A 27,743-nucleotide genomic window follows, 5' to 3' on the forward strand; every position below is an offset into this window, starting at 1 on the left:
TGCTTGTTATTGTCAGGTTTCTTAAAGATCAGATATGTGGTGTTATTTCTGAGGCCAGTGTTCTGTTCCCTTGGTCTATATATCTGTTTTGATACCAATACCATGCTGTTTTGGTTACTGTAGCCTTATAGTATAATTTTAAGTCAGGTAGCATGATGTCTCCAGCTTTGTTCTTTTTGCTTAGGATTGTCTTGGCTGTAGTGGCTCTTTTTTAGTTCCATATGAACTTTAAAGTAGTTTTTTCTAATTCTTTGAAGAAAGTCAATGGTAGCTTGATGGGGATAGCATTGGATCTATAAATTACTTTGGGCAGTATGGCCATTTTCACAATACTGATTCTTCCTATCCATGAGCATGGAATGTTTTTCCATTTGTTTGTGTCTTCTCATTTCCTTTAGCAGTGGTTTGTAGTCCTCCTTGAAGAGGTCCTTCGCATCCCTTGTAAGTTATATTCCTAGGTATTTTATTCTCTTTGTAGCAATTGTGAATGGGAGTTCACTCATGATTTGGCTCTCTGTTTGTCTATTATTGGTGTATAGGAATGCTTATGATTTTTGCATATTGATTTTGTATCCTGAGACTTTGCTGAAGTTGCTTGTCAGCTTAAGGAGATTTTGGGCTGAGACAATGGGGTTTTCTCAAGATACAATTATGTCATCTGCAAATAGAGACAATTTGACTTCCTCTCTTCCTATTTGAATACGCTTTATTTTTTTCTCTTGCCTGATTGCCCTGGCCAGAACTTCCAATACTACGTTGAATAGGAGTTGTGAGAGAGGGCATCCTTGTCTTCTGCCAGTTTTCAAAGGGAATGGTTCCAGCTTTTGCCCATTCAGTATGATAGTGGCTGTGGGTTTGTCATAAATAGCTCTTATTATTTTGAGATATGTTCCATCAATACCTAGTTTTTCAGAGTTTTTAGCATGAAGGGGTGGGGAATTTTATCGAAGGCCTTTTCTGCATCTATTGAGACAATCATGTGGTTTTTGTCATTGGTTCTGTTTATGTGTGATGAATTATGTTTATTGATTTGCGTATGTTGAACCAGCCTTGCATCCCAGGGATGAAGCTGACTTGATCCTGGTGGATAAGCTTTTTGATGTGCTGCTGGATTTGGTTTACCAGTATTTTATTGAGGATTTTCATATCGATGTTCATCAGGGATATTGGCCTGAAATTTTCTTTTTTTGTTGTGTCTCTGCCAGGTTTATGGTATCAGGATGATGCTGGCCTCATAAAATGAGTTAGGGAAGATTCCCTCTTTTTCAATTGTTTGGAATCGTTTTGGAAGAAATGGTACCAGCTACTCTTTTTACCTCTAGTAGAATTTGGCTGTGAATCTGCCTCCACTTAGGCTTTTTTGGTTAATTGAGGCTATTACTGCCTCAATTTCAGAACTTGTTATCGGTCTATTCAGGGATTCGTCTTCTTCCTAGTTTAGTCTCGGGAGGGTGTATGTGTCCAGGAATGTATCTGTTTCTTCTAGATTTTCTAGTTTATTTGCATAGGGGTGTTTATAATATTCTCTGATGGTAGTTTGTATTTCTGTGGGATCAGTGGTGATATCTTGACTATCAGCTTTTAATTAAGCTGACTTATGACCATACAGCTTTCTAAAATAAATTCTTTCAAATCTACTGCAATGTGGAGAAGACTTTATTGTGAATCCTACAGGGCATTCTAAGCAGGCTGTCTGAATATACAAAGAATTTTCACTTTGTTTTAGGTCAGATTTTTGCTCTTTAACTTGGGCAAGAGAGTTTCTAAGGCTAACCATGACATTATTATATATCTGCCTTTTAATTTGATCTTCCCAAAAATACAAATAAGGCAGTTGTTTTGAATGAGATTGCTAATATGTGTAAGTGTATATATATATGTGTGTGTGTGTGTATTTGTATATATATGTGTATATACATATTTTTAAATTTAGGTGTCTTTTTATTTTTTTTTATTTTATTTTTTTTATTTATTTATTTTTTAATTTATTTATTATTATTATACTTTAAGTTGTAGGGTACATGTGCATAACGTGCAGGTTTGTTACATATGTATACTTGTGCCATGTTGGTCTGCTGCACCCATCAACTCGTCATTTACATCAGGTATAACCCAATGCAATCCCTCCCCCCTCCCCCCTCCCCATGATAGGCCCCGGTGTGTGATGTTCCCCTTCCTGAGTCCAAGTGATCTCATTGTTCAGTTCCCACCTATGAGTGAGAACATGCGGTGTTTGGTTTTCTGTTCTTGTGATAGTTTGCTAAGAATGATGGTTTCCAGCTGCATCCATGTCCCTACAAAGGACGCAAACTCATCCTTTTTTATGGCTGCATAGTATTCCATGGTGTATATGTGCCACATTTTCTTAATCTAATCTGTCACTGATGGACATTTGGGTTCATTCCAAGTCTTTGCTATTGTGAATAGTGCTGCAATAAACATACGTGTGCATGTGTCTTTATAGCAGCATAATTTATAATCCTTTGGGTATATCCCCAGTAATGGGATGGCTGGGTCATATGGTACATCTAGTTCTAGATCCTTGAGGAATCGCCATACTGTTTTCCATAATGGTTGAACTAGTTTACAATCCCACCAACAGTGTAAAAGTGTTCCTATTTCTCCACATCCTCTCCAGCACCTGTTGTTTCCTGACTTTTTAATGATGGCCATTCTAACTGGTGTGAGATGGTATCTCATTGTGGTTTTGATTTGCATTCCTCTGATGGCCAGTGATGATGAGCATTTTTTCATGTGTCTGTTGGCTGTATGAATGTCTTCTTTTGAGAAATGTCTGTTCATATCCTTTGCCCACTTTTTGATGGGGTTGTTTGTTTTTTTCTTGTAAATTTGTTGGAGTTCTTTGTAGGTTCTGGATATTAGCCCTTTGTCAGATGAGTAGATTGCAAAAATTTTCTCCCATTCTGTAGGTTGCCTGTTCACTCTGATGGTAGTTTCTTTTGCTGTGCAGAAGCTCTTTAGTTTAATGAGATCCCATTTGTCAATTTTGGCTTTTGCTGCCGTTGCTTTTGGTGTTTTAGACATGAAGTCTTTGCCCATGCCTATGTCCTGAATGGTACTACCTAGGTTTTCCTCTAGGATTTTTATGGTATTAGGTCTAACATTTAAGTCTCTAATCCATCTTGAATTAATTTTCGTATAAGGAGTAAGGAAAGGATCCAGTTTCAGCTTTCTACTAATGGCTAGCCAATTTTCCCAGCACCATTTATTAAATAGGGAATCCTTTCCCCATTTCTTGTTTCTCTCAGGTTTGTCAAAGATCAGATGGCTGTAGATGTGTGGTATTATTTCTGAGGACTCTGTTCTGTTCCATTGGTCTATATCTCTGTTTTGGTACCAGTACCATGCTGTTTTGGTTACTGTAGCCTTGTAGTATAGTTTGAAGTCAGGTAGCGTGATGCCTCCAGCTTTGTTCTTTTGACTTAGGATTGTCTTGGAGATGCGGGCTCTTTTTTGGTTCCATATGAACTTTAAAGCAGTTTTTTCCAATTCTGTGAAGAAACTCATTGGTAGCTTGATGGGGATGGCATTGAATCTATAAATTACCTTGGGCAGTATGGCCATTTTCACGATATTGATTCTTCCTATCCATGAGCATGGTATGTTCTTCCATTTGTTTGTGTCCTCTTTTATTTCACTGAGCAGTGGTTTGTAGTTCTCCTTGAAGAGGTCCTTTACATCCCTTGTAAGTTGGATTCCTAGGTATTTTATTCTCTTTGAAGCAATTGTGAATGGAAGTTCATTCATGATTTGGCTCTGTGTTTGTCTGTTATTGGTGTATAAGAATGCTTGTGATTTTTGCACATTAATTTTGTATCCTGAGACTTTGCTGAAGTTGCTTATCAGCTTAAGGAGATTTTGGGCTGAGACAATGGGGTTTTCTAAATATACAATCATGTCATCTGCAAACAGGGACAATTTGACTTCTTCTTTTCCTAACTGAATACCCCTGATTTCTTTCTCTTGCCTAATTGCCCTAGCCAGAACTTCCAACACTATGTTGAATAGGAGTGGTGAGAGAGGGCATCCCTGTCTTGTGCCAGTTTTCAAAGGGAAATTTTCCAGTTTTTGCCCATTCAGTATGATATTGGCTGTGGGTTTGTCATAAATAGCTCTTATTATTTTGAGGTACGTTCCATCAATACCGAATTTATTGAGCGTTTTTAGCATGAAGGGCTGTTGAATTTTGTCAAAAGCCTTTTCTGCATCTATTGAGATAATCATGTGGTTCTTGTCTTTGGTTCTGTTTATATGCTGGATTATGTTTATTGATTTGCGAATGTTGAACCAGCCTTGCATCCCAGGGATGAAGCCCACTTGATCATGGTGGATAAGCTTTTTGATGTGTTGTTGAATCCGGTTTGCCAGTATTTTATTGAGGATTTTTGCATCGATGTTCATCAGGGATATTGGTCTAAAATTCTCTTTTTTTGTTGTGTCTCTGCCAGGCTTTGGTATCAGGATGATGTTGGCCTCATAAAATGAGTTAGGGAGGATTCCCTCTTTTTCTATTGATTGGAATAGTTTCAGAAGGAATGGTACCAACTCCTCCTTATACCTCTGGTAGAATTCAGCTGTGAATCCATCTGGTCCTGGACTTTTTTTGGTTGGTAGGCTATTAATTATTGCCTCAATATCAGAGCCTACTATTGGTCTATTCAGGGATTCAACTTCTTCCTGGTTTAGTCTTGGAAGAGTGTAAGTGTCCAGAAAATTATCCATTTCTTCTAGGTTTTCCAGTTTATTTGCGTAGAGGTGTTTATAGTATTCTCTGATGGTAGTTTGTATTTCTGTGGGGTCGGTGGTGATATCCCCTTTATCATTTTTAATTGCGTCGATTTGATTCTTCTCTCTTTTCTTCTTTATTAGTCTTGCTAGTGGTCTGTCAATTTTGTTGATCTTTTCAAAAAACCAACTCCTGGATTCATTGATTTTTTGGAGGGTTTTTTGTGTCTCTATCTCCTTCAGTTCTGCTCTGATCTTAGTTATTTCTTGCCTTCTGCTAGCTTTGGAATGTGTTTGCTCTTGCATCTCTAGTTCTTTTAATTGCGATGTTAGAGTGTCAATTTTTGATCTTTCCTGCTTTCTCTTGTGGGCATTTAGTGCTATAAATTTCCCTCTACACACTGCTTTAAATGTGTCCCAGAGATTCTGGTATGTTGTATCTTTGTTCTCATTGGTTTCAAAGAACATCTTTATTTCTGCCTTCATTTCGTTATGTACCCAGTAGTCATTCAGGAGCAGGTTGTTCAGTTTCCATGTAGTTGAGCGGTTTTGATTGAGTTTCTTAGTCCTGAGTTCTAGTTTGATTGCACTGTGGTATGAGAGACAGTTTGTTATAATTTCTGTTCTTGTACATTTGCTGAGGAGTGCTTTACTTCCAATTATATGGTCAATTTTGGAGTAAGTACGATGTGGTGCTGAGAAGAATGTATATTCTGTTGATTTGGGGTGGAGAGTTCTATAGATGTCTATTAGGTCTGCTTGCTGCAGAGATGAGTTCAATTCCTGGATATCCTTGTTAACTTTCTGTCTTGTTGATCTGTCTAATGTTGACAGTGGAGTGTTGAAGTCTCCCATTATTATTGTATGGGAGTCTAAGTCTCTTTGTAAGTCTCTAAGGACTTGCTTTATGAATCTGGGTGCTCCTGTATTGGGTGCATATATATTTAGGATAGTTAGCTCTTCCTGTTGAATTGATCCCTTTACCATTATGTAATGGCCTTCTTTGTCTCTTTTGATCTTTGATGGTTTAAAGTCTGTTTTATCAGAGACTAGTATTGCAACCCCTGCTTTTTTTTGTTCTCCATTTGCTTGGTAAATCTTCCTCCATCCCTTTATTTTGAGCCTATGTATGTCTCTGCGTGTGAGATGGGTCTCCTGAATACAGCAGACTGATGGGTCTTGACTCTTTATCCAGTTTGCCAGTCTGTGTCTTTTCATTGGAGCATTTAGTCCATTTACATTTAAGGTTAAGATTGTTATGTGTGAACTTGATCCTACCATTATGATATTAACTGGTTATTTTGCTCGTTAGTTGATGCAGTTTCTTCCTAGCCTCGATGGTCTTTACATTTTGGCATGTTTTTGCAATGGCTGGTACCGGTTGTTCCTTTCCATGTTGAGTGCTTCCTTCAGGGTCTCTTGTAAGGCAGGCCTAGTGGTGACAAAATCTCTAAGCATTTGCTTATCTGTAAAGGATTTTATTTCTCCTTCACCTATGAACCTTAGTTTGGCTGGATATGAAATTCTGGGTTGAAAATTCTTTTCTTTAAGAATGTTGAATATTGGCCCCCACTCTCTTCTGGCTTGTAGAGTTTCTGCCGAGAGATCTGCTGTGAGTCTGATGGGCTTCCCTTTGTGGGTAACCCGACCTTTCTCTCTGGCTGCCCTTAAGATTTTTTCCTTCATTTCAACTTTGGTGAAAATGGCAATTATGTGTCTTGGAGTTGCTCTTCTCGAGGAGTATCTTTGTGGCATTCTCTGTATTTCCTGGATTTGAATGTTGGCCTGCCCTACTAGGTTGGGGAAGTTCTCCTGGATGATATCCTGAAGAGTGTTTTCCAACTTGGTTCCATTTTCCCCCTCACTTTCAGGCACCCCAATCAGACGTAGATTTGGTCTTTTTACATAATCCCATACTTCTTGCAGGCTTTGTTCATTTCTTTTTCTTCTTTTTTCTTTTGGTTTCTCTTCTCGCTTCATTTCATTCATTTGATCCTCAATCGCTGATACTCTTTCTTCCAGTTGATCGAGTCGGTTACTGAAGCTTGTGCATTTGTCACGTATTTCTCGTGTCATGGTTTTCATCTCTTTCATTTCGTTGATGACCTTCTCTGCATTAATTACTCTAGCCGTCAATTCTTCCACTTTTTTTTCAAGATTTTTAGTTTCTTTGCGCTGGGTACGTAATTCCTCCTTTAGCTCTGAGAAATTTGATGGACTGAAGCCTTCTTCTCTCATCTCGTCAAAGTCATTCTCCGTCCAGCTTTGATCCATTGCTGGCGATGAGCTGCTCTCCTTTGCCGGGGGAGATGTGCTCTTATTTTTTGAATTTCCAGCTTTTCTGCCCTGCTTTTTCCCCATCTTTGTGGTTTTATCTGCCTCTGGTCTTTGATGATGGTGATGTACTGATGGGGTTTTGGTGTAGGTGTCCTTCCTGTTTGCTAGTTTTCCTTCTAACAGTCAGGACCCTCAGCTGTAGGTCTGTTGGAGATTGCTTGAGGTCCACTCCAGACCCTGTTTGCCTGGGTATCAGCAGCAGAGGCTGCAGAAGATAGAATATTTCTGAACAGCGAGTGTACCTGTCTGATTCTTGCTTTGGAAGTTTCCTCTCAGGGGTGTACTCCACCCTGTGAGGTGTGGGGTGTCAGACTGCCCCTAGTGGGGGATGTCTCCCAGTTAGGCTACTCAGGGGTCAGGGACCCACTTGAGCAGGCAGTCTGTCCCTTCTCAGATCTCAACCTCCGTGTTGGGAGATCCACTGCTCTCTTCAAAGCTGTCAGACAGAGTCGTTTGCGTCTGCAGAGGTTTCTGCTGCTTTTTTTTTTGTTGTTGTTGTTGTTGTGTAGCTGTGCCCTGTCCCCAGAGTTGGAGTCTACAGAGACAGGCAGGTTTCCTTGAGCTGCTGTGAGCTCCACCCAGTTGTAGCTTCCCAGCAGCTTTGTTTACCTACTTAAGCCTCAGCAATGGTTGGCGCCCCTCCCCCAGCCTGGCTGCTGCCTTGCTGGTAGATCACAGACTGCTGTGCTAGCAATGAGGGAGGCTCCGTGGGCGTGGGACCCTCCCGGCCAGGTGTGGGATATGATCTCCTGGTGTGCCTGTTTGCTTAAAGCGCAATATTGGGGTGGGAGTTACCCGATTTTCCAGGTGTTGTGTGTCTCAGTTCCCCTGGCTAGGAAAAGGGATTCCCTTCCCCCTTGAGCTTCCCAGGTGAGGCGATGCCTCGCCCTGCTTCAGCTCTCGCTGGTCGGGCTGCAGCAGCTGACCAGCACCGATCGTCCGGCACTCCCCAGTGAGATGAACCCAGTACCTCAGTTGAAAATGCAGAAATCACCGGTCTTCTGTGTTGCTCGCGCTGGGAGTTGGAGACTGGAGCTGTCCTATTCCTAGGTGTCTTTTTAATTTAATAGAGTCACCTTTTGGTCACTGATGATTAGGAGTTTTACTGGTGTACTTGTTCTAATAGCAACCTGATAGCCTTTTCATGGAAAGCCCATGATGTAACTTTTCAGATATAAAATAAATTAAAAATGGGTTTAATGGAGAGGGCATAGAGGAGGGAATCTTAATGATTTTTCCTCCAAAAAAATTACTCCCAGAAATAGGCTAAGATTGCCAAAGACTTCTGTTCCCACAGACAGTTAAGTATGGCATTTGTATGTGTAGCATCTCTGATAACCTACAAATTGGTGGAGTGCTGCCAGTAATGAAACCGCTGTTGCAAAAGTATGACAGTAAGAGAAATTTGACATGGCTGACTCCATCTTGCTTCCAGCACAGGCTGGCTGTCTTTGCTCATTCCTGGGCATGGACCAAGTTAATCTGGGGAGAAATTTAGTTTACAGTTAAATAACAGTGTTATGGGATCTTTGGGGTGTCATTTTCATGGCTGTAAAGCTCTGTGGCCGGTGGCACCTTTGCCCAAGTTTTGCTTAGGCCTGCTAGGCTCATTCTGCCCATTCAGCCTGGCAGTCAGTGCTTGGCTCATACTACTGGCCTGAATCCCATGCCTGCAAGGGAGACTATGAGTCAGGTGGGGAGCACAGAGGGGTGTGGGAATGAGCATGGGGTCCAGCCACTGCGCACAGTCAGACACACAAGCTGCTGCTATGGTGCAGGAAGCTCCAGGTGCTAGCATGGGCACCAGTTCTCTGCAAGGCTGCAGCTGGACCAGGTGCACCACAAGCAGCTTCCCCAGCTGGCTGTGGTGAACATGGTGTCATCTGGAATACTGGAGATGCCAGGAACTGCAGTGCCCCAAAGAGGGAGACAGAGCCCTGGCTCTTGAAGCTCCCAGGTCTGGGATCCCTGAAGGGCCACAGCTGTTCTCTCTGTCCCTTTGCCTGCAATGTGGCAAGCAGGGGTCATATTTCAACCGTTTGTGTTATAGCTCTTTTAACCTCGTCATTTGTTGGTTCCCAAGTTCTTGTCTTGCAACCAGGAAGAATAAGTTATGCAGACAAGTGGAGGGTGAGCAAGATGAAGAGGAGTTTTATTGACAATAGAACAGCTCAGAGGAGACCCACAGTAGACAGCTCCTCTTTGTAGCTGGGGTGTCCTGATAACTCTCAGCAGAGAGGGTAGCTCCTGTCTACAGCTGGTCATCCTGACAAGTGTTTAGCTATCAGCAGAGAGGGTAGCTCCTCTCTGCAGCTGGTCATCCTGTTGTCTGCTCTGCTCTGGCTAAGCCCGGGGCTTTTATGATCCTCAGAGGGGACGAAGTGTGCCTGCATTGGTCCATGGGTGGCCATATTTGGACCAGGAAAAGGCACCACAAGTTTCCACTCAGGTGACAGGACTGGTAGCCTGGCCTCCAGCCTTCAAGCCCTTCCTAGCTTGAAGGTGGGGCCTCACCGTACACCCACCCCCTTCTGCCCAGGAGCCTGTCTGCCTCCTGCCGCTGTCCATGGTACCCAAGCTGCTCACTCTGAGGGGCACTGGCAGGGCAGCACCGAGCTGCCCTCAGTCCTCCCTTGGCTTCCCCTCATGCTCGTCAGCACCCAAAGTCTAGAGGGGGCTGAAGTCTGCTGGCGTGTAAGCACTGCCCTGAGTGTGTGCACTCCTGGCTGGATTGTAACAGCCCAGGCTTGGCCCCAACCCTGCTCCAATATTGCAGTGGGTGCCAGGAGCTAGGAGAGGCCAGACGGAGGGAACAGGCAGCCCCAAGTGTGGGGGGTAAAGGAGACCTTCTCAGGCCCCCAAGGATACAGAGTGCAGAGACATCTGTCCCGCACCAGGGAGGGCAGGGCTCCTGCCCGCTCTGTGGAATGTGCAGGCATTCTCAGCCATGACTCCTCTCATCCTGGGATGGGGACTCCAGGTCCTCACTGGGCCCCGCTCTGTCTGCTCCTCCAAGCCCAACCACACTGTTCCCCTGCCAGTGGGAGACTTGGCCTAGCCCCATCACAGTAGCTCTCAGGGCTGGCGGCAGGCTCTTGGGGGTGGGGCTCCCACGGGCTCCGGGGAGTGCAGACCACCTGCGGCCCAGATCTGCCTCCTCCTTGTACCCTCCCTGCAGGTGGTGGGCAAGAGTGGTGACGCGGGGACAGTCCGGAGTAGTGGAGGCTCCAGGCCTGGTAGCAGGCCCCGTGGGGGTGGGCGCTATGCTGTCAACTGCCTTGGGGACATGGGGCACAGGGGACCCACCAATGCCATTGCTGCTCCTGCAGCTACTGCTGCCACCACCACTCGCACCTTCCCACATCAGCTGGAGCGATGGCAGCCACTGCTCTGGATTGCCCACCGCTGCCATCTACAGCCCTTCCCAAAAACTAAACTGTTCTTGTAAAACTGATGAAAGGCCACTAAGTTAGAAGAGTGAGAGGGCCTTTAATTCTAAATAATACCAGCCATTATTCCAGAGTCCATAAGATTCACAACTTCCTCAATTACTCTTGCGGATAAGATCACTATTGTAGAATCTAAGATTGACCTTTTGAGAAATCTTTTCACATTTCTGCAGTTTTGACAACCAGATAGTCCCACCTTGACCTGCCAGTCAGTACTGTGCCCCGCCCCCCACCCAGCAACTGACTCAGCAAAATAGGACAGCTGGGTTCACTATGATTTCGTCTCTGACCCAAACAATCATCATGCTCCCTACCCTAGCCCCCTATCCACCAAACTATCTTGGAAAAACTCCTAACCTCTGAGCCTTCAGGGAGATTGATTTGAGTAAAAACTTGGTCTCCCATGTTGCATAGCCAGCTTCACATCAATTAGGCTCTTCGCTGCAATGCCATGGTCTCAGTGAGTTGATTTTGTTTGTACAGTGGGCAGGAAGAACCTTTTGGGCAGTTACAGTCATAGATCTGTTAATCTGTGACATAGGATAGGCCTCCCCGGGACTGGACTTTTCCAGCACTAACCAGACAACAAAGGTTGACATGACAAAAGCCCCAAAGGGATGAGACTTCTTAAGATGAACACCTGCAAGAGGTTTACACGTTCAGAACAAAAAGTGTGCTACTTAAAATCTTACATATCTTGGGTTCTCAACCATTTTCAGACTGGCCACCTGGACATGACCTCAAAATCATGCTTCAAGCCCAACCCCTCCACGATAGAAACCAAGAGAGTGTGCTCCCACTTGGTCACCAATCTCTCAACGACATAAAACAAGATGAGATGGAACGGTGTCTTTTTTTTTTATTTTGGCTGCCCACAGCAAAGTTTATAGATGCTTGTATGATCAGAACTGCAAAACTGAACAGTCTGTAGGACTAGTTTGAATAACAGACTTATGGGGGTTTTAGGCTCACATTCTACCCTGCGTTACCCCTCCCCCCCCTTTTTTTTCCTTTGGAGATGGAATCTTACTTTTCATTTTGCTGCCCAGGCTGGAGCGCAGTGACATGATCATTGCTCACTGACACCTTGAATTCCTAGGCTCAAGCAATCCTCCTACCTTCATAGCTGGAACTACAGGTGCACACCACTGTGCCTAGCTAATTTTTAAATGTTTTGTAGAGAAAGGATCTTGCCATCTTGCCCAGGCTGGTCTTAAACTCCTGGGCTCAAGCAGTCATCCTACCTTGACCTCCCAAAGTGGTGCCCCTCTTTGTGACAAAACAACACAGAAAGACAAAGGACAAGACTATTTCTAGGATGAAAGGGACGAAAAAAAGTATGACTATTCATAGCAGAAAGTACACCAGTGTTGCTACACTCAAGATAATCACACAAATTCTTTTCTCTCATTAATCAAGATTTTGCAGAAGAAAAATAGAGACATTTATTTTTTTCCTCTGCTTGAGTGAATCTCTGTCTACTGGTATGTCAGGTCCTGGCTTCCCTTAGCTGTGGCTTCCAGAAAAGCAGAGCTTTGGTATCATGCTCATAGTCCCAAAACTGTAGGGCCAAGGGAAAAACTTTTCCTTTGCCTCTGAAGTTTCATTGAAAAATCAACTCATATAAGGCAGATTAATAAAATAAAAGGCATACATATTTATTTACAGGAACATGGGAGAGGACCACAGAGGGATTATCCCCACTCCCCAGTTGAGTTCAGAAGCTTATATTCAATCTTGAGGTTACAGAAAGAACGGGGGCTTGGATGGTGGCAAAATAGGTTATGGGAGGCGAAGAAAAGGACACTTGGCTAGCAAAGGTGAGCGGTCTTATTATTTAGATGAAATCTCACAGGTAGCAGCCTTCAGAGAGAATACACAATGGTGAATGTCTCTTTCAGAACTCTAAAAGTGTCAGAAGCTCAGTTAATCTTTTCTAAGTCTGGACAAGGGAAAACCTCAGAGAAAGCCCAGTTCCATCAGTGCAGATTTTTCTCTGCAGATGCCTCTCTACCTCAGAGACAGTTTTCAGGGCTGCTTCTGTTTGCTGGCCCTCTGAACAGCCATCTCAAAATATGTCAAAGTATATTTTGGGGTGAAATATTTTTGTTTCCTTCAATCTGATGCCAAACCACTTTATAAAAAGAACAGGAGACTCATCTCTGTCTTTGTTATTTTACATGGTCTGTGATAGACATTACTGATAAAGTTGAACATGTCCAGGAAATGTGATAAAGTAAGAACCCTCATTGCAAAGACTTTGGTCATGCTGGCAGCTGTTCTTGGCACTAAGAAAACAATATTAATGCACTGATCTGCTGATTATATTTCATTATAAATAGGGGTTAGTGGCCCTAAAGAGAGGGCTTTGATCATTTGTAAGAGCTCAGTAATTACATAACACTTGAAAAAATCTTCACCACATTTTTTTATTTCTTTGGCCACCTCTGGTCACTTCAAGTTAGAAATACAAATTATAAAAAATAAGCTATTATGTTTTCATCAACAAACTAATGAAAAAAGGCTTTTAGAAAATCTTTAAATTATCCCAGATAAACAATGCTAATCCTACTGATAGACTATTTGCAATATAAGAATAATACTGTCCATCTGACAATTTGAAATCAGTGACAGGCTGATTTTTAAAAAGTATGTTACAAAATATCCTACAAAATATCTTCACCTTCCCAAAAGTCTCATCCAAAGCCACTCCCAGATAAACTATAAGACAAGTCTCTCAGTGTTTATGAGTCAAATTTCCCTCCTAGTCTTTCTTCTTCAACATTTGCTAGATTTGTCCTGCTTTCTACCTCCCAGTCAACAATGTACAGAGGTCGAGACCGAAGCATCTCATTCATCCAACAGAGAGCTATGGAACCTCAGCCATATGCTCAGGCATTATCCTAGCCTTGGAAATAGAGCCAATATGTAGAAAATACAGACACATCAGTCAGCAGATATATACACCAGCTTGCCTGGTGTATATGAAATGAAATGGACTGTTTTTGGCTATTCCATCCCTCTTCCATTCAACTTGGATTATAGCTTTAGTATTTAAAACCTTTTGGCCCTGTCAAACCATACGGACTTGAGTGGCTAGATAAACCACAAGAGGTTTGGTCATTTGTCAATAGTTTTATCAAAGTTAATATATTTAGTATCTATAGAACCCTATGATTCACTGAGGGGGTAAACAGATCAGTCAACATAGCGAATACAGCTGATTTAGCATGGCTTGTTCTTCCTAAACTACATTGCTGTCTTGTGGGTATATGACAATCAAAGTCAGTAACACAGAAGGTGGCATAAGTAGATTAGTACTTGCCAGATCGATGATATTGACATGAGTGATATGAGTATAGATGAGGGATGGAAGGGAAAGTTTTCTATGAGTAGAATATGAATATCTGCTAATGAGTGATTGTCCCTCAGTTCAAAATCCTATGAAAGTAAGTTGTTGGCCAGGCACGGTGGCTCAAGCCTGTAATCCCAGCACTTTGGGAGGCCGAGACGGGTGGATCACGAGGTCAGGAGATCGAGACCATCCTGGCTAACATGGTGAAACCCCGTCTCTACTAAAAATATACAAAAAACTAGCTGGGCGAGGTGGCGGGCGCCTGTAGTCCCAGCTACTCGGGAGGCTGAGGCAGGAGAATGGCGTGAACCCAGGAGGCAGAGCTTGCAGTAAGCTGAGATCTGGCCACTGCACTCCAGCCTGGGCGACAGAGCGAGACTTCGTCTCAAAAAAAAAAAAAAAAAAAAAAAAAAAAGAAAGAAAGAAAGTAAGTTGTTAAGATGAAGATTTTTCTATCCAGCGTGTTTTAGAAAGGAAGGTGTAAGGATTTGATCTAAAATACTTTACTTTTGTTCTCAACTCTCTTACCCAGACTTCATTCTACTTTTTCTTTTTTTCATGATCAAAAATCAATGAGTACAGTACTTGTATTTTCATCCTTTGTTATATAAAAATCCATGTTTTTTTTGAGAGATGAAGTTAAATTCCTTATGGCTATCTCTGGGATTAAAACACATATCATAAACTTAAACTGGCTAAAATGTTTTCAATATAACAGGAGGTAAATACACTCCTGTAAAACACTAGTAAGTGTTAGTAATATTTTGAAAAATGAACCAAATCTTATAAGCCAATTACTTTTAATGACAGACAAAGAAGAACTGTCTTTATGGCTTAAAAACATTACAAAGGCCCATTTAACTTTATAAAATGATTTTCAAAATGGCCAAATTTTAATTCTGCAAAATAATTAAGCTATCATAGGGACTTCTTTATAATCAAAATTGACCATTGTCAATGTTACCATAAAAGTATTTAAATACAAAAATAAAATTGTTTTGAGTTGTAATCAATTTTTAGTCTATTATTCTTTATTCCCAGGCATTATACTTAGGAAATGTTGAATATCCTTTGACCAAAAGTTTTCAGGTTTAATTTTTCATCTAGTTCTCCATCTTGTCTACATTATGTCTCTTTTTTTATGGGTCTCTATTTTTATCACACATGTTCTTTAATTTTTAACAACAATGGTGTGTTTTTGTTTTGGATTTTGAAAATGTTTGGTATTTTGTTTAATGAAATGGCCATTGAGATGCAGCCACAAGAGGAGACAGAGGAAAGGCTCAGGAATAAAACAAAGTTTATTATATTTAGAGGTCATAGAGAAAGAAGTCAGGCCACACTACATAGGGCCACAGGGGAAAGAAACCAGATTGGTTAGGAAAGAGAAGACAGGAGTGAAGGGGAGGTTTAGTCTAGAACCTTTATTGGGTTTTTTTGTGAAAGGCAAGGCAGGGAAGAGTGAACAGTTTAGAATTGGCTAGGTATAATTTTGGTGGGCTTTGGACTGTGGGGTGGTCCCTGATTGTTTGGCATCTGACTTTGGGGTGACTAAGGCAGAGGAATATTGCCTTCCGGGGATGTTTGGGCCAGCTAGAGGAAGTATGGCTTTAGATTGGTTGATCTGTACATCAAATAAATGTTCCAGGCTAGGTCCTTTGCTCTCTCTGGAATTGACTAACTCAAGGAGCAGTAATTTCTCACCACCCAGAAAGGCTTTTCAGGATGTCAAAACAATATAATAAACAAAGTTAAAACACACAACAGCGAAACTTTTTTTTCTGAAAAAAATGCTACTGGCTGTTATTTCTTGCCAGAATCAATAAAAATTCCTCCCAAAACATTTAAAAATTATCTTCTCTAATTTATTGCTGCAACCTGGTCATCAAACAGCACTAAATGTAACTTGTCTTAATTTTTACCAAAGAAAATTTGGTAGCATTACAATCTGTCTTACTTCGAGAGATAGAGATGTGAAATGTAAACATTGAACATATTGTTCTGTGTGAGCTCTAAAAACACTAAGAAATAGATGCAGGAAGTTACATAGAATGGTGGTCTCAAGAATCATCCCCAACTATTGATACAAACTAAACTTGCAGTCAGGGATGCTATAGCATAAAATATTCATGTTGTTATTGGTGCTGAAGGCGACTGCTGATTTATTTGCAATTGGTAGTAAAGAATTCATAACAATGCTATGATGCTCAGCCCTCATAAACCCTGAGAGGCTTCTGTATTTTGTAGGCTTGCAGTTCTGTTGTCATTGCTATAATTTTTTTAAGAAGAAATGAGCTAAGCCTTGTCAGAGCTGACTGCCCTATCTTTTGAAGCTTTTCTTCTCCCAGTTGAAGATAAAGGCAAAGAAACTGGCCTGCCACACAGGTTCCTGGTTCCTGGACCTTCCGGGATCTCTCATTCCTGTCAGTTTGCTTTATTGGACCCCTGCCCAAGGATGAAGAAATCATAACTCATAATGACTTGTTTGAAATATTTTATTCCACACGGGTAAGAGGAACACACTTAAAATAAAAGGAATGTGTAGTCATCCTTCCTTACATTTCCGTTGCACATATGTCCTGCTGACCTAGTATTCTGATGTTCTTTAGTGAAACAGCATTTATCCAGGGAAATTCTAAGGATATAGGAATCCATCAACTCTAGATTTCTAAGCCAACAAGGAAACAATAGAGGGGAACTAAATCAATCATTTGTCATAAATACAAATGTCACTAATCCAAAGTTGATGGCCACTTTTCTGTTTTTACATCAGAGCCTGGAGAATCTATCGTTTATTGATCTGATACTCTTGGTAGCTTTTTCCACATTCCACATTGGTGCTGATCTATATTCCTTTTCTCAGTGATAAATGCCATTTAGAGTTGTATTATTAATTATTAGGGTTTAATTTTGATAGTCATTTTTACCAAATTTAGCCTATAAAAACATACACTCTTTACTTGATGGCTACATCATTCAACTATTAAATTAAGAAAGCCTCGTATTTACATTAGATGTCACAGTTTATTAAGAAAACATAGATGTATTTTCTCAAGCCACAGAACTGTGCTTTATAGTGACAATTTCCATATTATGGGCCCATAATGTTTAGGGTTAATTCTGCATTGTAGTGACTAACAGAAGGAATGGTCTGGATCAGTGCTTCTCAAATTGAAATGTACTTACGAAGCCCATAAAGATCTTTGTAAATGCAGATTCTGATTCAGTAGTCTAGGATGAGGTCTGAGAGTCAGTTTCCAGCAGTCATCAAAAACATGAATGTGGGAGCCCACATGCATTGTGCTCAGGAGCTGCCTTAGAGATTTTTGCCTCCCACATCTCCTCTGTAAAATTGCCTCTGATGTTGGCTTTTGGGCTGCCCCCTAAAATATACACCTGCCAGTTTATCATCTCTTGTCACAGACCTTCCATCTCCCTAGAATAGTGTTGCTAGATTTACCAAATAAAAATATAGGACACCAGCTAAATTTGAATTTCAGATAAATAATATGTTTTTAGTATAATTGTGTCTCAAATATTGCATGGTACACACTTATACTAAAAATGTATTCATTGTTTACCTGAAATTCAAATTTAACTGGATGACCTGTATTTTATACTGTAATCTTACCCTGGAAAAAAAATGCCTTGATGTAGATTGGTCTAGATCAATATCAACATTGTTGTCTTGGGATCTGGATACTTGTAGGTTGTGGTAGACCATCTTGTGCATTGTAGGAAGTCTAATCGCATCTATGACTTCTACTTACCAAACACCTATTACAACCCCACCCCTTGTTGTCACAACTGAAAATGTCTCTAGACATTGGCAATGTCCCTGGGGGACAAAGAAAGCAGCCCCAGTTTCAAACTACTGGTCTAGAGGAGGAGGGTATGCGTGTGTGTGTGTGTGTGTGTTTCTAAATATGTAGGTTGAGAAAACAAAATATTAGTAAAGTTTTTGGCAAGTTGCACTGGCTCACACTTGTAATCCTAGCACTTTGGGAGGATGAGTTGGGTGGATCACTTCAGCCCAGGAGTTCGGGACCATCCTGGGCAACATGATAAGACTATTTCTATAAAAAATACAAAAATTAGCTAGGCATGGTGGTGTGCACCTTTAATCCAAGGTACTTTGGAGGTTGAGATGGGAGGATCACCTAAGCCGGGGAGGCTGAGGCTTCAGTGAGCCAAGATAGCACTGTTGTACTATAGCCTGGGTGACAGAGTGAGACAATCTCAAAAAAAAAAAAAAAAACACAAAAAAAAGTTAGTGGCCGGGCGCGGTGGCTCAAGCCTGTAATCCCAGCACTTTGGGAGGCCGAGGCGGGTGGATCACGAGGTCAGGAGATCGAGACTATCCTGGCTAACATGGTGAAACCCCGTCTCTACTGAAAATACAAAAAACTAGCCGGGCGTGGTGGCGGGCGCCTGTAGTCTCAGCTACTTGGGAGGCTGAGGCGGGAGAATGGCGTGAACCCGGGAGGCAGAGCTTGCAGTGAGCCGAGATCAGGCCACTGCACTCCAGCCTGGGAGCACAGCGAGACTCCGTCTCAAAAAAAAAAAAAAAAAAAAAAAAAAAAAAAGTTAGTAAAGTTTTGGTAACGTGTCTTTCCTTGTCAAATATGATAGGAGAGATGTAATGCGAGTTTCTAAGTTAGTTTCTGTGGAAATCATGATATTAAAAAAATTACAGGCAAATATTTTGTCCTATTTTATCTACTTATGAATCGGTTTCACAATCCCCTATTCTCCCAACACATGCACCAATTAACATTGAAAGCTATATTAATGATAATGTAATGAGCACACTGTTTTCCTGAGTATTTTGTTCCATTTCTATACCCAAGAAGTGTACATATTTCCTGTATGTCTCTGGGGTTAAATATAAATTATCTTCCCCAGCATTCATGGTCTTTCAGTGGCTTCTTTCTCCCTCCCCAAAGCTCCCCCCTCCCACTTTGGGGTTTCCTCCATGTTTCCTAACGTTCCTGTCTCACCTGCTTCATCAGGCCATGCAAACCAAACTGACACAGTTCAGTTAACTGAGCATTCCAAGTAATTTCTGACCATGTGCTTTGGTAGTATTGCCCTCCATTCACACGACCTCATAGCCATCCTCAACACATTCTATAAAACCTGACTTTCAAAAAACCCTACTTTATTTCCCTAACCTATAAGAATCACTCTCTTTTCTGGCACCGTCTATAGCACAGCTCACTTTCTCCCTTGGATTAGAAACAGTTACTAACAAGTTATCTCCCATACTCACCTGGGAAGACTTTAGAGTAGGTTTTGGGACTGCATTAATGTTACATTGTCCAAAGCACCATCTAGGAGCAGTCCCCAAGGTATCCTCATATTTAGCTTTTGCACATGCCTTTACTTCTGCTTGGAATGTTTTACTCCTATAGCCTTTTCTGACCTCCCCATTTAAAATGGTTATGACTCTGAGGCAACACACACTAAACCTTCTTTCCTAATTTAGTTTTCCCCATGCAGTCATCATTTTCTCTCACATGTTATTTTTACTTATTTGTTTATTATCTGATTCTCCCTAAGAGTATATAGTTTTCACCAGGACAGGTCACTTGTGTCTCCTTCCCGAGTGACTGGAGTAGTTTCTGGCACACTGTAGGTATTCAATAAACAATTGTTGAAAAAGTAATTAATGTGCTGGGATATCTGAAGGTATTTCAAAAGGTGTTGGTCTCAAATATATTTGATACTTGAGAATATCAGTAGAATAATTTTGAAGGGACAAAACTTTCATAGGTGTAGAACGTCTAAAACACACCAAGTCACAAAGTTATCACTTTATAATCCTATCTTGACGCTGTTTCACACAGAAGGCTTAGAGAGAAAAAGCTGAAAAGTTGTATTGATTGCAATTTTGGGGGAAGTGTACTAAAAAGACTCCCATGCTTAAACTGCTCTAATACCAGGTGCTGGAAATACCACGATTGCTGATATAACAAATACTATATTACTTGTTACTGGCTGAGTAGCTTTAGAAATCAAATCGGACCTAAAGGAAAGTGGAAGAAAGCTCTTTCATAAACCTTTGCTTCTTTTTCCTTTCCCCTTTTTTATTGTCTTCATAAAAGTTTCATTTGAGGGAATAAAGTACGCCCTGGGGCTGTGTGTACATGAAACCTTAAGGTATTAAGCATTCATTTTTGTGCAATTGATCACACATGTCAAACATGCCAAATTGGGAGGTTATTCTCCCAACCACATTAACCAATTATACATGAAATTTCCAGCCCATATGTTGTCTGGTCTTTTTGTTTGTTTGTTTGTTTTGTTTTGTTTTTTTGGAGATGGTGTTTCACTCTAGCCCAGCCTGGAGTGCAGTGGCACGATCTCTGCTCACTGAAACCTCCACCTCCTGGGTTCAAGCGATTCTTCTGCCTCAGCCTCCTGAGTAGCTGGCACTACAGGCATGTGCCATTATGCCCGGGTAATTTTTGTATTTTTAGTAAAGACGGGGTTTCACCATATTGGCTAGGCTGGTCTCGAACTCCTGACCTCATGGTCTGCCCACCTCAGCCTCCCAAAGTGCTGGGACTACAGGCTTGAACCACCATGCCCAGCCATGTTGTCTGCTCTTTGTCAGGACTACTGTTGCAGCACAAAAGCAGCCATAAACAATAGATAAACAAATGGACATAGCTGTGTCCCAGTTAAACTTTGTTTTATGATATTGAAATTTAAATTTCATATAATCCACGTCATGAAATATTTTAAATTTTAAATTTTTGTGGGTACATAGTAGGTGTATATATTTAAGGGGTACATGAGGTGTTTTGATACAGACATGCAGTATGTAATAATTATTTCATGGAAAATGGGGTATTCATCCCATCAAACATTTTTCATTTGTGTTACAAATAATCCAGTTATATATTTTTAGTTTTTAAAAAAGTACTATTAGATTATTATTGATTATAGTCATTCTGTTGTGTTATCAAATAATAGGTCTTATTCATTCTTTTCTTTTTTTTCTTTCTTTTTTGAGACAGGGTTTCACTCCGTCGCCCAGGCTGGAGCGCGGTGGCGCATTTCAGCTTCAGCTCACTGCAACTTCTGCCTCCTGGGTTCAAGTAATTCTTGTGCCTCAGCCTCTGTAATAACTGGAATTATAGCCATTCACTACCACACTCAGCTATTTGTGTATGTGTGTGTGTGTGTGTGTGTTTAGTAGAGATGGGGTTTCACCATGTTGGCCAGGTTGGTCTGGAACTTCTGGCCTCGAATGTGTTTGCCTGCCTCAGCCTCCCAAAGTGTTAGGATTACAGGCGTTAGCCACCTTATCCGGCCTTATTCATTCTTTCTAATTATTTTTTGTATCCCTTAACCATACCCACTCCACGCTGAAACCTCTACTACCTTTCCCAGCCTCTGGTAACCATCCTTCTACTACCATCCTTGGTTGCCTGTGCTTATGGAATGTTACTCTCTATTTCCTGAGGTCAATCGTTTTGATTTTTTAGCTCCTACAAATAAATGAGAACATGTGAAGTTCATATTTGTGTCTGAGTTATTTCACTTAACATAATGACCTCCAGCTCCATTGATGTTGTTGAAAATGACTGACTCTCATTCTTTTTTATGGCTGAATAGTACTCCATTGTGCATATGTACCACATTCTCTTCATTCATTCATCTGTTCTTGGACACTTACGTTGCTTCCAAATATTGGCTATTGTGAACAGTGCTACCACAAACATGAGAGTGCAGACATCTCTTTGATATATTGATTTCCTTTTTTAGGTATATATGCAGCAGTGGGATTATTGGATTATATGAGAGTTCTATTTTTAGTTTTTTGAGGAACCCACAAACTGTTCTCCATAGGGGCTGTCTAATTTACATTCCCACCAACACTGTAGAAGGGCTCACTTTTCTCCACATCCTCTCCAGCATTTTTATTGCCTGTCTTTGGGATAAAAGCTATTTTAACTGGGGTGTCATGATATCTCATTGTAGTTTTGATTTGCATTTTTCTGATGATCAGTGATGTTGAGCACTTTTTCATATGTCTGTTTGCCATTTTAATGTCTTTTGAGAAATATTTATTCAAATCTTTTGACAATTTAAAAATTGGATTATTAGATTTTTTTCCTATAAGATATTTAAGATCCTTATATATTCTGGTTACTAGTCCCTTGTCAGATGGGTAGTTTGCAAATATTTCCTTCCATTCTGTGGGTTTTCTTTTTCATGTTGACTGTTCTTTGCCCAGCAGAAGCTTTTTAACTTGAAGTGATCCCGTTTATCCAATTTTGCTTTGGTTGCCTATGCTTATGGGATGTTAAGAAATTTTTGCCCATACCAAGGTTCTAGAGAGTTTCCCAAAATTTTTACTGTAGTAGTTTCATAGTTTGAAGTCTTACATTTAAGTATTTCATCCATTTTGATTTTCATATATGGCAAGAGATAGGGGTCACATTTCATTCTTCTGCCTGTGAATATCCAGTTTCCCACCACTTTTTACTGTTGAAAATGATTTACTATAAGTATATGGATTTATTGCTGGGTTCTGTATTCTGTTCCATGTGTCTGGATTTATGCCAGCGTACCATGCTGTGTTGCTTACTGTAGCTCTGTAGTATAATTTGAAGTCAGGTAATGTGATTATTTTAGTTTTTTTCTTTTTGCTCAGGACAGCTTTGGCTACTTGGGGTCTTTTGTGGTTCCATATAAATTTTAGGATTTTTTAATATTTCTGTGAAGAATGCCATTTGTGCTTTGATAGGGATTACATTAAATCTGTAGATTGCTTTGGATATTGTGGAAATTTTAAAAATATTGATTCTTCCAATCCATGAACATGAAATATCTTTCCATTTTTATGTGTCTTTTAATTTCTTTCATCAGTTTTTAATAGTTTTCATTTTGAGATCTTTCACTTCTTTGGTTAATTTCAAAGTATATATTTTTATATGTGGTTATGGTAAATGGGATTACTTTTTGATTTCTTTTTCAAAATGTTAGTGATTTGTATGTTGATTTTATATCCTGCAACTTTACTGAATGTATTTATCAGTTCTAATATTTGTTTTAGGGATCCTTTAGGTTTTTACAAATATAAGATCATTTCATCTGGAAACAATTTTGGATTTGATTTGCGCTTTCTTTTTTAGTTCTCTAAGATGCATTATTAGGTTATTTATTTGAAGTTTTCATTTCTTTTTGATGTAGACACTTATAACTATGAATTTCCCTCTTGGTAGTGCTTTTACTGTATCTCATAGGTTTTGGCATGTTGTGTTTCCATTACTGTTTGTTTCAACAGATTTTTCAATTTTCTTCTTGATTCAGAGCATACTGTTTAATTTTCATGTGTTTGTATAGTTTCCAAAATGCCCATTGTTATTGATTTCTAGTTTGATTCCACTGGGGTTAGAAAAGATGCTTGATATTACTTCCATTTTTTGGAATGTTTTAAGACTTGTTTTGTGGCCTAACCTATGGTCTATCCTTGAGAATGGTTCATGTCCTGAGGAGAAGAATATGTATTCTGCAGCCATTTCATGAAGTGTTCTGTAAATAGCTGTTAGGCTTATTTGGTCTGTAGCACAGACTAAATCTGATGTTTCTTTGTTGATTTTCTGTCTGGAGGATCTGTCCAATGCTGAAAGTGGGGTGTTGTCCAGCTGTTATCATATTGGTGTCTATCTCTTCCTTTAGTGCTAACAATATTTGCTTTATATGTATGGGTGCTCCCACATTAGATGTGTGTATATTTTCAGTTGCTATATCTTCTGCTGAATTGACCCCTTGTCGTTATATAATTGAGTTGTTTCTCTCTTGCTACAGTTTTGGTCTTGAAATGTATTTTGTCTGATACAATATAGCTACTTCTGCTCTTTTTGGTTTTCATTGGCATGGAGTATCTTTATCTTTTTGTTTTCAGTCCATTTGCATCTTTACAGGTTAAATGTGGTTCTTTTGGGCAACAGATCATTAGATCTTATGTTTTAATCCACTAAGCCATTCTATGTCTTTGGATTGGAGAGTTTAGACCATTTACATTCAATGTTAAGTAAGGATTATTCCTGTGATTTTGTTATTTGTTTTCTGGTTTTTGTGTGTGTCTGTGTGTGGTCTTCTCTTCCTTCATTTCTTCTGTCTTCCTTTTAGTGAAGGTGATTTTCTCTAGTAGTATATTTTAATTTCTTGCTTTTTATTTTTTGTGTATCCACTGTATATTTTTTAATTTGAGGTTACCATGAGGCTTGCAAAAACTATCTTACAACTCATTTTAAATTGATGGCAACCTAATACTGATTGCATAAGCAAACAAGCAAAAAAGCTAATGAAACTTTGTCCCCTTGCTTTTTAACTTTTCATTGCTTCTCTTTGTGACTTATTATACTGTCTATGTCTTGAAAAGTTGTGGTATTTACTACTTTTAAGTGGTTCATTGTTTAGTCTTTCTACTTAAGAGTAGTTTATATATTACAATTACGGTGTTATAATATCCTGTGTTTTTCTGTGTGCTATTAGTGAGATTTGTACTTTCAGATCATCTCATATTGCTTATTAACATCTTCTTCTCTCAGATTGAAGAAATTCCTTTAGCATTTCTTGTAGGACAGATCTGGTGTTGATGAAATCCTCAGCTTTTGTGTATCTAGGATGGTCTTTATTTCTCCTTCTTGCTTGAAAGATATTTTCACTGGATATATCATTCTAGGGTAAAAGTTATTTTCCTTCAGCACTTTAAATATGTTATGCCACTTTCTCCTGGCCTGTAAGGTTTCCACTGAAAAGTCTGCTGCCAGACATATTGGAGTTTCATTGTATGTTATTTGTTTCTTTTCTCTTGCTGCTTTTATGATCCTTTCTTTATCCTTGATCTTTGGGAGTTTGATTCCTTGAGGTAGACTTCTTTGGGTTATATCTGTTTGGTGCTCTATAAACCTTCTTGTATTTGAATATTGATATCTTTATCTAGGTTTGGGACGTTCTCTGATATTATCCCTTTAAATAAACTTTCTGTTCCTTCCTTTTTTTCTACTTCCACTTTAAGACCAATGAAAGATTTGCCATTTAAGTCTATTTTCTAGACCTTGTAAGTGTGCTTCATTGTTTTTTATTCCTTTTTCTTTTGTTTCCTCTGTGTATTTTCAAATAGCCTGCCTTCAAGCTCACTAATTGTTTCTTCTGCTTGATCCATTTTGCTATTAAGGGACTGTGATGCATTCTTCAATAGGTCAATTGCATTTTTCATTTCTAGAATTTCTGCTTGATTCTTTCTTGTTATTTTAATCTCTTTGTTAAATTTCTGATAGAATTCTGAATTTCTTTGCTGTATTATGTTTAATTTTGTTGCATTTCTTCAAAACAACTATTTTGAATTCTCTGTCTGAAAGGTAACATATCTCTGTTTCTCCAGAATTGATCCCTGGTGCCTTACTTAGTTCATTTTCATTTGGTAAAGTCATGTTTTCCTGGATGGTCCCGCTGATTGTAGATGTTCATCAGTATCTGGGCATTGAAGAGTTAGGCATTTATCTTAGTCTTCACAGTCTCAGCTTGTTTGTGCCTATTCTCCTTGGGAAGGCTTTCCAGGTATTCGAAGGAACTTGGGTACAAAGCCTAGTAATGCAGTGTTTCTTGCAGACTCATAGAGGTACCACTATGGTAGTCTTAGATTTAATCTGAAAGACCTCTCTGGATTACCATGCAGAGACTCTCATTCAGTTTCCTTACTTTGTCTCACACGAAGTCTCTCTTTCTGTGCAGAGCCACCTGGAACTGGGGATGCGGGGACACAAGCACTCCTGTGGCTACCACCACTGGGAATGTGCTGGTTGAGATCTGAAGCAAACACAGCCCTGGGTCTTGTCTATGGTCTGTTATAACCACTACCTAGCTACCACCTATGTTCACTGAAGGCTGTAGGATTCTGTGATCAGCAAGTGGGCAAGCCAGTTATGTTTGTTCCCCTCCCTTCAGAGTGGCAAGTTCCCTCAGGCCCTAGGTAGGTCCAGAGATGCTGTCTAGGAACCAGGGATTGAAGTAAAAAACCTTAGAAATTTACTTGATGTTCTATTCTACTATGGTTAAGCTGGCACTCAAACCACAAAAGAGTCATTCCCACTCTTTCCTCCCCTGTCCATAGACAGAGGAGCCTCTCCCTGTGACCACCACCACCACCAGGCCACACGGGATTCTTCCAGGCCACCACTGATGTTCACTTAAAGCCCAAAGACTCTTCTGTCAGCTTTTGGTGAATGCTGTTAGGCCTGAGACCCATCCTTTAGGGCAGTGGGCTCCCCTCTGGTCAAGGGCAGGTCCAGACATGCTATCCAAGATCCTATGCCTGGACTCAGGGAACCCAAGTGTCCAGTTGGTGCTTTACCCCACTGTGACTGAAGCTGGTACCTAAAGTGCAAGACAAAGTCCCCTTTACTTTTCCCTCTGCTTTCCTCAAACAGAAGGAGTTTTTCATCATAGCCACCACAGCTGAGAGTGTGTTGGATCACTTCTGAAGCCATGATATCTCAGAGCTCTAGGTCCTCGTCATACTAACTTGGCATCACTGTTGGTTATTAAGGGCTTAAGGGCTCTTTAGTCAGCAGGTGATGAGTCCTGCTATGACTGAGTTCTTCCTGTCTAGGCAGCAGTTCCCTCTTGGACCGTGCTGTGTCTAGAAATGTCATTTTTGAGCTAGACCTTAGAATGTGGCCTTACAACTTTGCCTAGTGCCCTTTTCTACTGTGGTTGAGCTGATATCCAAGATGCAAGACGAAGTCCTCTTTCCTCTACTCTCTCCTCTCCTCAAGCAGAAGGAATGAGTCGCTTTTGTTGCTGCAAGTTGCACTGCCTGGGGTTGGGGGAAGAGTGCTGAAAGCCCTCTTTTCGCCTCCCCATCCGCTATCTCCCTAGGTCACATGCCATCTGAATCTACTGGCTCTAAGTCCAGCCCAGGACTAGGAATTGCCTAGGAATTGAAGTCTTTGTGTCCTAGAGTGCCTTTTGAGTTTACCTAGAACCCCAAAGCACTTTGGCCCATGGTGGCAAGGCCTGCCAAGAAACTTGAGTTCTGACTGCTAGAATGGGTGATTCCCCTCTGGCTAGGCTGGTCCAAATGCTCTGTCCATGAATGGGCACCAGCTGAGCCCAGCAGGGCTTTGCTGTGCACTGTGACAGGGTAGCACTGTGTTCAATGTAAAGTCCCCCAGTCGCTGTGCTGTCTGTCCCACAAATGCACAGACTCTCTCTGTGTGCATCTTGCATTACCTGGCAGGCTAAGAATTCCCCTTCTAACGTAACTTGCCTAAGACAAGGTCCCATAGCTGTAGTATATTCCTTGTCTTTTTTCCTGTCTATTGGAGGAGAGGGGTCAGGCAAAACCTTGGTCTCTTCTGCTGGGGAAAGGGGGAGGGATGGTGTTGACGATTCAAGACTATTTCCTACCCTCTTCAGAGTCTCTTTAGCGAAATGAAGTTAAAACCATGCACTGTGAGTGCCCACATGATTTTTGGTTCTTCTGATGGTGCTTTTTGGTGCATAGTTGGTTGTTAAAATTTCGTGTGTGTTGGGGGGGATGGCAAATGTAAGCTTCTTTTTTTTTTTTTTTTTTAATACTTTAAGTTCTAGGGTACATGTGCACAACGTGCAGGTTTGTTACATATGTATACATGTGCCATGTTTGTGTGCTGCACCCGTTAACTCATCATTTACATTAGGTATATCTCCTAATGCTATCCCTCCCCACTACCCCCTCCCCACAATAGGACCCGGTGTGTGATGCTCCCCTTCCTGTGTGATCTCATTGTTCAATTCCCACCTATGAGTGAGAACATGCGGTGTTTGGTTTTCTGTTCTTGTGATAGTTT

At 40.6% G+C, this 27,743-nt stretch overlaps 1 protein-coding gene across 5 annotated transcripts in view; it reads left to right on the forward strand.

Annotated features, from left to right (window-relative positions):
- DCC (DCC netrin 1 receptor) overlaps nt 1–27,743 on the forward strand; it is a 1,226,567-nt gene that overhangs the window by 519,970 nt on the left and 678,854 nt on the right. The gene's annotated exons all lie outside the window — the stretch shown is intronic.

This window comes from Papio anubis, chromosome 19 (genome assembly GCF_008728515.1).
Source record: "Papio anubis isolate 15944 chromosome 19, Panubis1.0, whole genome shotgun sequence".
Taxonomy (NCBI): domain Eukaryota; kingdom Metazoa; phylum Chordata; class Mammalia; order Primates; family Cercopithecidae; genus Papio; species Papio anubis.